Consider the following 10300-nt stretch of genomic DNA (forward strand, 5'->3'; position numbering starts at 1 on the left):
GACTCCAAAAGAGGGGTATGAAAGAATAAACAAGGCTCAAAAGGGGAAGCAAAGGTTAAAAGTGTTTGGATAGAAGAAAGAATTGCCTCCGTCATTTCATTATCCAATAAGTACCAAGTACAAACAAACGGACCAATAACTATCATAATCAAAGAAATTATGCTTAATATCTTTTGACTGCATCAGAATTGATATCCATGTGGATAACACTCTGGTCACAACATAAGGCCCTTGCCAATTTGGGGCAAACTTGCCTTTTGCTTCGATCTGATGTGGGAGGATCCATTTCAATACTTGCTGCCCTACTTCAAATTTTCTGGGGCGCACCTTCTTATTGTATGCCCTTGCCATTCTCTTCTGATACAACTGGCCATGACATACTGCTGCCAATCTTTTTTCATCTATTAAGTTCAACTGCTCTAATCGAGCTTTGACCCATTCATCATCGTCAATCCCGATTTCAGCGACAATTTGGAGGGAAGGAATTTCGACCTCTGCTGGTATTATCGCTTCAGTTCCGTATACCAACAAATAAGGAGTTGCACCAACGGAAGTTCGGACTGTAGTGCGATAACCCAACAAGGCAAAGGGTAATTTCTCATGCCATTGTCTAGATCCTTCTACCATCTTCCTCAGTATCTTCTTGATGTTCTTATTGGCTGTTTCAACTGCTCCATTCGCCTTGGGACGATATGGGGTGGAATTGCGGTGTGTAATCTTAAACTGTTGGCATACCTCCCTCATCAAATTGCTGTTAAAATTTGCACCATTATCCGTGATGATCACTTTTGGGACCCCAAATCTGTAGATGATATGGGAGTGAACAAAATCCACCACTACCTTCTTGGTTACCGACTTGAAAGTTTTAGCTTCAACCCACTTGGTGAAGTAGTCTATGGTCACCAGAATGAACCTATGGCCGTTGGTCGCTGCCGGCTCAATAGGCCCAATGACATCCATGCCCTATGTGACAAATGGCCATGGCGCTGACATTGTATGCAATTCTGTCGGCGAAGAATGAATCAGATCTCCGTGTATCTGACATTGATGGCATTTCCGCACGAAATTGATACAATCATGCTCCATAGTGAGCCAGTAGTACCCTGCTCGAAGAATCTTCTTTGCCAATACATATCCGCTCATATGTGGCCCACAAACTCCAGCATGCACCTCTGCCATAACTGTCGTGGCTTGATCGGCGTCTATACATCTTAGCAATCCCAAATCTGGGGTTTTTCTGTACAACACTCCTCCACTGAGGAAGAAACCATTTGACAAATGTTGAATGGCTCTTTTTGGGTCTCCGGTGGCCTGCTCCGGGTATATCCCCATCTTGAGGTACTCCTTTATGTCATAAAACCATGGCTCGCCATCCACTTCCTCCTCTACCACGTTGCAATAAGCATGCTGATCACGAACCTGAATGTGCAATGGGTTAACATACATTTTGTTGGGATGGTGTAACATTGATGCTAAGGTGGCCAATGCATCGATAACCTCATTATGAACTCTTGGGATGTGTCTGAATTCCACTGATCGAAATCACTTGCTCAGATCGTGCAAACATTGTCGATATGGTATGAGTTTCAAATCCCGTGTTTCCCATTCACCCTGAATCTGATGCACCAGGAGGTCCGAGTCTCCCAAGACCAAAACGTCCTGGACATCCACGTCTGCAGCTAGTCGCAGACCCAAAATGCATGCCTCATACTCAGCCATGTTGTTGGTACAATAGAAACGTAGCTGAGCTATAACAGGATAATGACGTCCTGTTTCAGAAATTAGTACCGCTCCTATTCCAACTCCCTTTGCGTTTGCGGCTCCATCAAAGAAAAGCTTCCAACCTGGTTCCTCGGGTAATTCCAGCTCACCTACATGCATTACTTCCTCATCCGGAAAATACGTCCTCAATGGCTCGTATTCTTCATCAACATGATTCTCAGCCAAGTGATCGGCTAGTGCTTGGGCTTTTATGGCCGTCCTCATCACATAGACGATATCAAACTCTGTGAGCAAAATTTGCCATTTTGCTAACCTCCCTGTAGGCATAGGTTTCTGGAAAATGTACTTTAATGGATCCAAACGGGAAATGAGATAAGTAGTATATGAGGACAAATAGTGCTTCAACTTCTGAGCCACCCAAGTTAGGGCGCAACATGTCCTCTCGAGTTGAGTGTACTTGACCTCATATACTGTAAACTTCTTGCTAAGATAATAAATGGCCCGCTCCTTCCTTCCTATAATGTCGTATTGCCCCAACACGCAGCCAAACGAATTCTCCAGGACCGTTAGATAAAGAATTAATGGTCTCCTCGGCTCAGGTGGGACCAACACAGGTGGATTTGATAGATACCCTTTGATCTGGTCGAAGGCCTATTGACACTCCGTCGTCCAGTCTACCGCAACATCTTTTTTCAGCAGCCGAAATATGGGTTCACAAGTCGCCGTGAGTTGAGCGATGAACCTGCTGATATAATTTAGTCTTCCCAACAGACTTATTACCTCCGTTTTGTTCTTTGGTGGTGGCAAATCTTGGATGGATTTGATCTTGGATGGGTCCAACTCAATACCCCCGTCGACTGATGATGACTCCTAACAGCTTTCCTGATGGAACCCCGAAGGCGCATTTGGCCGGGTTGAGCTTAATATCATACCTTCGCAGTCTTTGAAAGAACTTTCTTAAGTCTGCTACATGGTCTTCCTGACGCCAAGACTTTATGATCACATCATCTACGTACACCTCAATTTCTTTGTGTATCATGTCATGAAACACAGTAGTCATTGCTCGCATATACGTTGCCCCAACATTCTTCAATCCAAATGACATTACCCGGTAGTAGTAAGTTCCCCATGGCGTAATGAAAGCCGTCTTTTCTGCATCTTCTTCGTCCATTAAGATCTGATGATATACTGCATAGCAGTCCACAAAGGATCCGATCTCGCGCCCAGCGCAATTATCGATCAAGATATGGATGTTGGGCAATGGAAAATTATCCTTAGGACTTGCCTTGTTGAGATTGCGGTAGTCGACACATACCCTGATTTTCCCATCCTTCTTCGGCACTGGTACCACATTGGCCAACCAATCGGGATATCGAGTGACCCGAATAACTTTTGCCTGCAGCTGCTTGGTCACTTCTTCTTTAATCTTCACACTCATATCCGTCTTAAACTTCCTCAGTTTTTGCTTGACCGGAGGGCATGACGGGTTAGTGGGCAATTTGTGGACCACTAGATCGGTGCTTAATCCGGGCATATCATCATATGACCATGCAAAAACATCTTTGAACTCAATGAGGGCTTTGATTAATTCCTCCCTGATGTTTGGCTCAATGTGGATGCTGATTTTGGTTTCTCTGACATTATCTGCATCCCCTAGATTTACGGCTTCGGTGTCATTTAGATTAGGCTTGGGTTTCTCTTCGAATTGGTACAATTCTCGGTTTATTTCTTCGAAGGCTTCATCCTCGTCATATTCGGACTCATCATCATAATCGATCTCTTGTATAATTAAGCCGGAGTCAGATTGATTTATTAGACTAGGTCGAAGATCCGTTGTGCATGCCATGTCATTAGAACTAGTAAAAAGAGAACTGTTCAGAAAGAGAAAAGAACAAAACAAAATTAAAATGAGACAAGAAAAGAGAATTTTATTAAAAATGCAGGATAACAGGGTTCACACTTTACAAAATAAAATGGGATTTGGATTATACCCTGGAATAATCCGAAAAAACAAGAAAGAAAAATCAAAGCCTACTACTAGGACTCCCCCCGGGTAGGAAGAGAAGTAACCGTCCAATTGTTGGTATTGGCCTTAGGCCGTACAAACTGTATGTCTGCTATGCTGGAATCCTCTCCAACTTCTATTACATGGACATCAACGAACAACCTTTCGAAGCTCCGATTCAAATCCCCGTCCATCCCAATAAATGGTCCGAGAATTTTCGGGACCGGTGACCCCTTGGCACTTGCTCTAATAAAGGATCTAGAGAGACGCCGAATTGGTTTGGGAAGAACCCAAACTCTCTTCTTCATTTTCCACGCTCGCTTTACATATGCCGCAGTAGGTTTGAACCCCAATCCAAAGGTCTCTAAATTCTTGGGCAAGGAGACAGGTTGAACAATCCCTTGAAGCTCAGCCCCCAGGCCTTTTCCTGGCACAAACCCATTACCCAGCATCTCTAAAACCATCATGATGGTTGCGGAAGCCACCCTGGGGTGTGGAATGCTTTCACCCTCGGTAATCTTGTTTGCTGATACTGCATCAAAAATCTGGTAAACCCAAGGACCTTTGTCACCGTTGGTTTCTATGAAGGGCACAATGACACCTCCCATGGTGCACGCAGTGTCTTCCCCATGCAGCACGACATCTTGTCGGTCCCATTCGAACTTGACCATTTTATGCAAGGTGGATGGCACTGCTTTGGCCGCGTGGATCCATGGTCATCCCAACAAAAGGTTATAAGATACCGCGGCATCCAATACCTAGAACTTCATAGTAAACTTAATCGGGCCGATGGTTAACTCAAGTATAATATCCCCCACGGTGTCCGTTCCACTTCCGTCAAATCCTCGGACGCAAATGTTGTTCTTGTGGATTCTACCATGGTCAATCTTCAACTGGTTCAGGGTGGATAATGGAAAAATATTGGCACTCGAACCGTTATCCACCAACGCCCGAGTAACTGCCGAATCTTCACATTTGACAGTCAAGTAGAGAGCTTTATTATGTTATGTGCCCTCCACTCCCAGATCATCATCAAAGAACGTTACCCTGTTTACCTCAAAAATTTTGTTGGCAATCATTTCAAGGTGGTTCACTGAAATTTCATTAGGCACATGAGCTTCATTCAGTATCTTCATCAGGGCCTGACGACGTTCATCCGAATGGATCAATAGTGATAATAACGATATCTGGGGCGGTGTTTTCTTCAATTGTTCGACCACGGAGTAATCCTGCACTTTCATATTTTTCAAGAATTCCTCCGCCTCATCTTTCGATACGGGTTTCTTTGTTACTTCCGCGTTGGACCTTCTCAACTCCACGGGAACAAAACACCGTCCCGACCGAGTCAGTCCCTGCGCCTCACAACTATCCTCCTCCACTTGCTTTCCCTTATACATTACCACTACCTTTTCATACTTCCAAGGCACAACCTTGCTATCAATCACTGGCAATTGGACTACTGGCTTTATGATGGCCGGTTCCTTGCATACCCCTTTCACAACAACTACGGGTGTGGATGACGTTCCTGATACCACCATTTTGGTTGGCCCTGGCTTCTTTGTTGCGGTGGACGGATTCTTCCCTAGTATCACCACTGGCTTGACATCCTCCCCCTTCAATTGTACCCCTGCTTCCCTACCGGTCGATTCTTCTTTCGGAGCGTCATGGATCATCATCACCGTTGGTGAGGGTTTCCTCTGCTCTTCTCCCTTATACACCAACTCGATCATGTGAGCTTCGTAGTGTACTAGCAATGGGTTCTGGTTGATATTGGGTGCCTCCAGCGTCTGGACCTCGATCTTGTTGGCATCAATAAGATCTTGTATTGCATGCCTCAACCTCCAACATTTTTCGGTATCATGCCCTAGCATTTCTGAGCAGTACTCACAGCTTATCGATCGATCCTGATTTTGGGGTGGGGGGTTTGGACCCCTAGGATCGACAGGACTCACCAAACCTAGCTGCCTCAATTTGTGGAATAACGCGGTATAGGTCTTTCCCAACTCGGTAAAGGCTCTCTGTCTCTGTAGCCTGTCATTTCTAGCAGCTTGATTTCCTCGAAAGCCTGCCCCTAGAGGGTTCCTGTATGCCCTTGGTGGAGGATAGGCGTTTTGTGGTGGAGAGTTTGTGTTCTGTGGAGGTGCATATGCATTTTGGGGAGGTGCATATGTGTTTTGGGGAGCCGGTGCGCGCCATTGCGGGCGAACCGAAGGCTGAGTGTATGTTTGGGCTTGGTGCACAGAGAAGTGTGGCTCTTGAGGTGGATAATAGTGTTGTGGCAGGCTGTATGGATAATTTGGCCTATGGGGTCTGGGTTGGTTGTAGTATGGTTTGCCGGACCTGGACCAACTGCCTGTCTCATCCGTGGCGACTTCTTCTTTCTTCTTCCTTCCCAGCGCACCTCCCGTGCCGCTCTGAATAGCCTGGGTCATTGCCTTGAGCGCTGAGTAATTCAGGATTTTATCGGACCTGAGTCCCTCCTCTATCATAACCCCTATCTTTACTACCTCATTGAAGGACTTTCCAACCGTAAGTTGGATCCAGCGTTTGCAAGAAGTAGTCTACCATTTCTCCCTCTCTCATGGGAGGATCAACCCTGGCTGCCTGTTCTCTCCAGCGGAAACCAAACTCATGAAATCTTTCCCTAGGCTTCTTTCCGGTCCTCAGTAATGTGAGACGGTCAGGGACTATCTCGAGATTGTATTGAAAGTGACCTGCGAAAGCCTGTGCTAGATCATCCCAAGTGTACCATCTGCTGGGATCTTGTCTGGTATACCATTCCAACGCCGATCCACTTAAGATTTGACCGAAATAAGCTATCAGTAGCTCATCTTTGCCGCCCGCTCCTCTCATTTTGCTATAGAAGCCTCGCAAATGTGCCATAGGATCACCGTGCCCTTCGTATAAGTCAAACTTGGGCATTTTGAACCCTGCCGGGAGTTGGACGTCTGGGAAAGGGCACAGATCCTTGTAGGCCACGCTGACCTGGTTGCCCAATCCATGCATGCTCCTGAAGGATTGCTCCAGGCTTTTGAACTTCCACATTACCTCATCCTGCTCTGGAACCTTAACCGGCTTTTCAATCTCCGCCGGGACTTCCAAGTATGGATTATAGGTATGGGGTTCTGGTGCATTAAATGTGGGTTCAGGGGGATAGTACTGCGCATCGTGAGCCTGAAACAGCGGCTCACTAGTTGATCTTTGCAGTGTGGCTGGTGTGGGTCCCATAAAAGTGGGAACATTTGGTGTTGGGAAAGGTTGATGGGGTGGTGGAGCTTGGGAATCATAGGTGCTTCTCTCCTGATAATAGCGGTGATTCGGGAGGCTTGTTGAAGGGCCAGAGTGAGGGTATTCCAGCATATGCCCTAGTGGTTCAGGGTTCTTTTGTACTTTAGCCAAGGCTAACTGCATCGCATTCATCTCCAATCTCATCCTCTCTATCTTCTCCATTGCCTCTTTCAGCAACTGGCTTACTGGCCTTTCTTCCTCGGCACTATTTTCTAAAGTAGTCATGATTATTGGTGCAGGTCCCTTGGATCTAGTTTGATAAGGATGTATTGCCAGAACGCTTTAACAACTAACTGTCTGGTATTTGCGGAAAACAACAAACTTGTTAGCGTTAGAGTTTAATAGATTTGGTAATAGCACGTTGGGGATGCAATGCTCCTAAGCAGTTAACCATTTCCAACATGTTTTTGTTTCAACCGCATGCGTCATCCCGACTTGCTTTATTTGTGCCTTTAAAGTATTTTGGGAACCCCCCTGTCACACCTCCTTTTTGTGCGCCCGCCCCGAAGGGATAAATGCGCGAGGGGAGTTTTTCCAATTTAAGTGACAATATTCGAAATGGGATTATTTATTTAATTCAGAGTCGCCACTTGGGAAAGGTTTGACTTTTGGTGTCCCAAGTCACCGGTTTATCTTGAATCCCAAATCGAGAAAATTTTCGACTTTTCCAAATGAAGTCTGCGAACCAGAAATTCTAAGTAAGGAATTCTGTTGACCCGAGGGAAGGTGTTAGGCACCCTCGAATCCCGTGGTTCTAGCACGATCGCTTAAATTGTTATAATGGCTAAATATCTGATTTAAATACATGTTGTGACTTACGTGCTTTTATGAAGTTTAGACCGCTTTTATTATTATCGTTTATTTTTATAGAATTGCAACGTCGTGAAAATGCATCTCGAACCACGTCACAATCAATGCACCCGTGGTTGTTAACACATTTCGACTCCGTTGAGATTTGAATTTGGGTCACATAAATGCGCACCCGAAATTAAGAATGTAATTTCAATTGAGTCGCGCCTAAAGAGTCTAACGCGTTATTATCTTTGGGGAAGGCAGTGAAATTCACTAAACAGTCCGTCCCAAATTCTAAGTATTTATTATGGTTAATTATTGAGGGCCCCGCAATTTACATTTTTATTTGGCGAGGCTCGTCTCATTTTATGAAAGGATAAACCTAATGGCGACTACATTTTTTTCTATTTTTTTTGTGTTTATCTTTGAGAAAAATGAAAGAAGGAAAAGTACACGCTAATTAAATTACATGCTTGACCAACTTCGGATTCTTATTTGATTATCTGATTAGTTGTTTATGAGACGTGAATTGTTTCGTGCCTTATTTCATGGATGAACATGCTTTTAATTTGCTAGAGGATATTAATATACAAGATTAATAAAACTGCCAAAACCTACGTTAAAATGTTCTTCAATCCTGAATTTAAACTAACTTATTTAAACTAAGTCAGTAGAATTGACTATCGGAAACTGCTACTAATAGGGTTCGAACGTGGTCATGTAAACTGCCTAACGAGATCCGATAAAGTTAGAACTCAAAAGATTAAAACTACATTGTATTCTGCAGGGTTAAAACATTCTGCCCTATATATACAAAATATAGCTGAAAGGAAATCTAATTATCCGTATGCCAACCACTCACGCATTCTTTATCATACAACCAACTAGATAACTGAAATCACAATTTTAAGCACACTAAACTTCAATTAAGTACAGGCTACCCTATGTATTCTTCATTGAGTTTCAAACTAAACAGGTTACACAAATCTAATAACGTTTATAAAACTGTAAATGCAGCAACGAACGATTAAACGCCCGTGTATCTTTTATTTCATGCTTTCATTGTTACATCAATGCGGAGTTCTAGTGTGTACCTGGATGTTGAATATAATAGAAGAAGCAGGGAAGTCAGTAGCAATAGGAGCAATACCAAACAGCAGCAGTAACAGCAGGTAACAAACAAGAACAAGTCCCAGTGCAAGATACAACTGTGGCCGATGGAAAAATGGCAAAATGACAGCAGCAAACAGTGTAGTAGAAATAGAAGTCCAAGACAGACCAAATCCAGGAAACAAACCAGTGCGAACCACAACCAGTAAACTTTGTCGAGACTTGGAAGAAATCAGTATTGATCAAGCAAATCGAAATCAGTAAAATCAAGACAGCAATGAGAAGAAAAGCTTCTGTATTTTTTGTTTTATGCCTCTCTCAATGTATATCTGTATATGCCTCTCTATTTTTCTCCTCAAAGATGTTTTCCTCTCCTTTTAAAATCCAGTGTCAATTTCCAGTCTCAAAATCTGTCTGAGTTCCTCCTTGAACTAATGGAAGTTCTCCTCCCTTTATAGCCTAACATCAGCCCCTTTTAGTCTGTTAAACATATCAGAACCCCCTCCTTTCTTGCTGCTTTTCCACTCAACATTTTAAAATATGAAAACCTCCCATGAGATTCCTGACAGCCCTTTTAATCAGCTTATTAAACTAAAAGCAGACATGGGCAGCAAGAATATAACCTGACAGCATATGCTGTCAAGTTATTTTAAACTCTAAAAAGGGCCTTTATGCACATGTTGTGCACAAGTGCACATGCCACCAATTCAGACTGCAACTACAAACCAAATCCTTAGATTTCTGATTCAAATTAACAACTATAAGTAGCTATACTCGATTCTTAATTTTGATTCAAACAATGTTCAGCAAGAACAGATCAAATTGTTATCATTCAAACAGCTGAAACTATTCGACGAAACGTATCGAATCGACTATACTAATTATAACATATACAATCAAAGACCATGATCAGAAATCTAACAGTATCAAACATGCGATTCAAATTGCACTGACTAAGCAAAAATTGTACTGGAGAATTGATTAATCAATCAAATTTAAATTCAATTGATTGTAAAGCTTACACACATACACATGATCAGTAAATGGAAAGAACTTGGCCAAATACAGAGGTCCGGGTAAGGTAGATAACAACAGTCGACAAAAATTCAATAACATAAATTAAACAAAACATACGAACAGACATTCAATTGTAGCAGACAAAATAAACTGATAAAGAAAACAAAAATTACCTAAAAAATCAGAAAACCTTAGCTCGTGTTTGAATAGACCCTTCTTGGGGTTGAACGGACTTTAATCGAAGTGTTCTCAACTAAGAACACTTCGATTAAGGTCCATTAGACCCTAATCACTTGGCTCAAACGGACACAGACCAGGCCCGGGGTTTATAGGGTTCCTAGATGGCAGATTTGGGATTTGGGTTTC

This window comes from Nicotiana sylvestris, chromosome 11, assembly GCF_000393655.2.
Source record: "Nicotiana sylvestris chromosome 11, ASM39365v2, whole genome shotgun sequence".
NCBI classification, from domain to species: domain Eukaryota; kingdom Viridiplantae; phylum Streptophyta; class Magnoliopsida; order Solanales; family Solanaceae; genus Nicotiana; species Nicotiana sylvestris.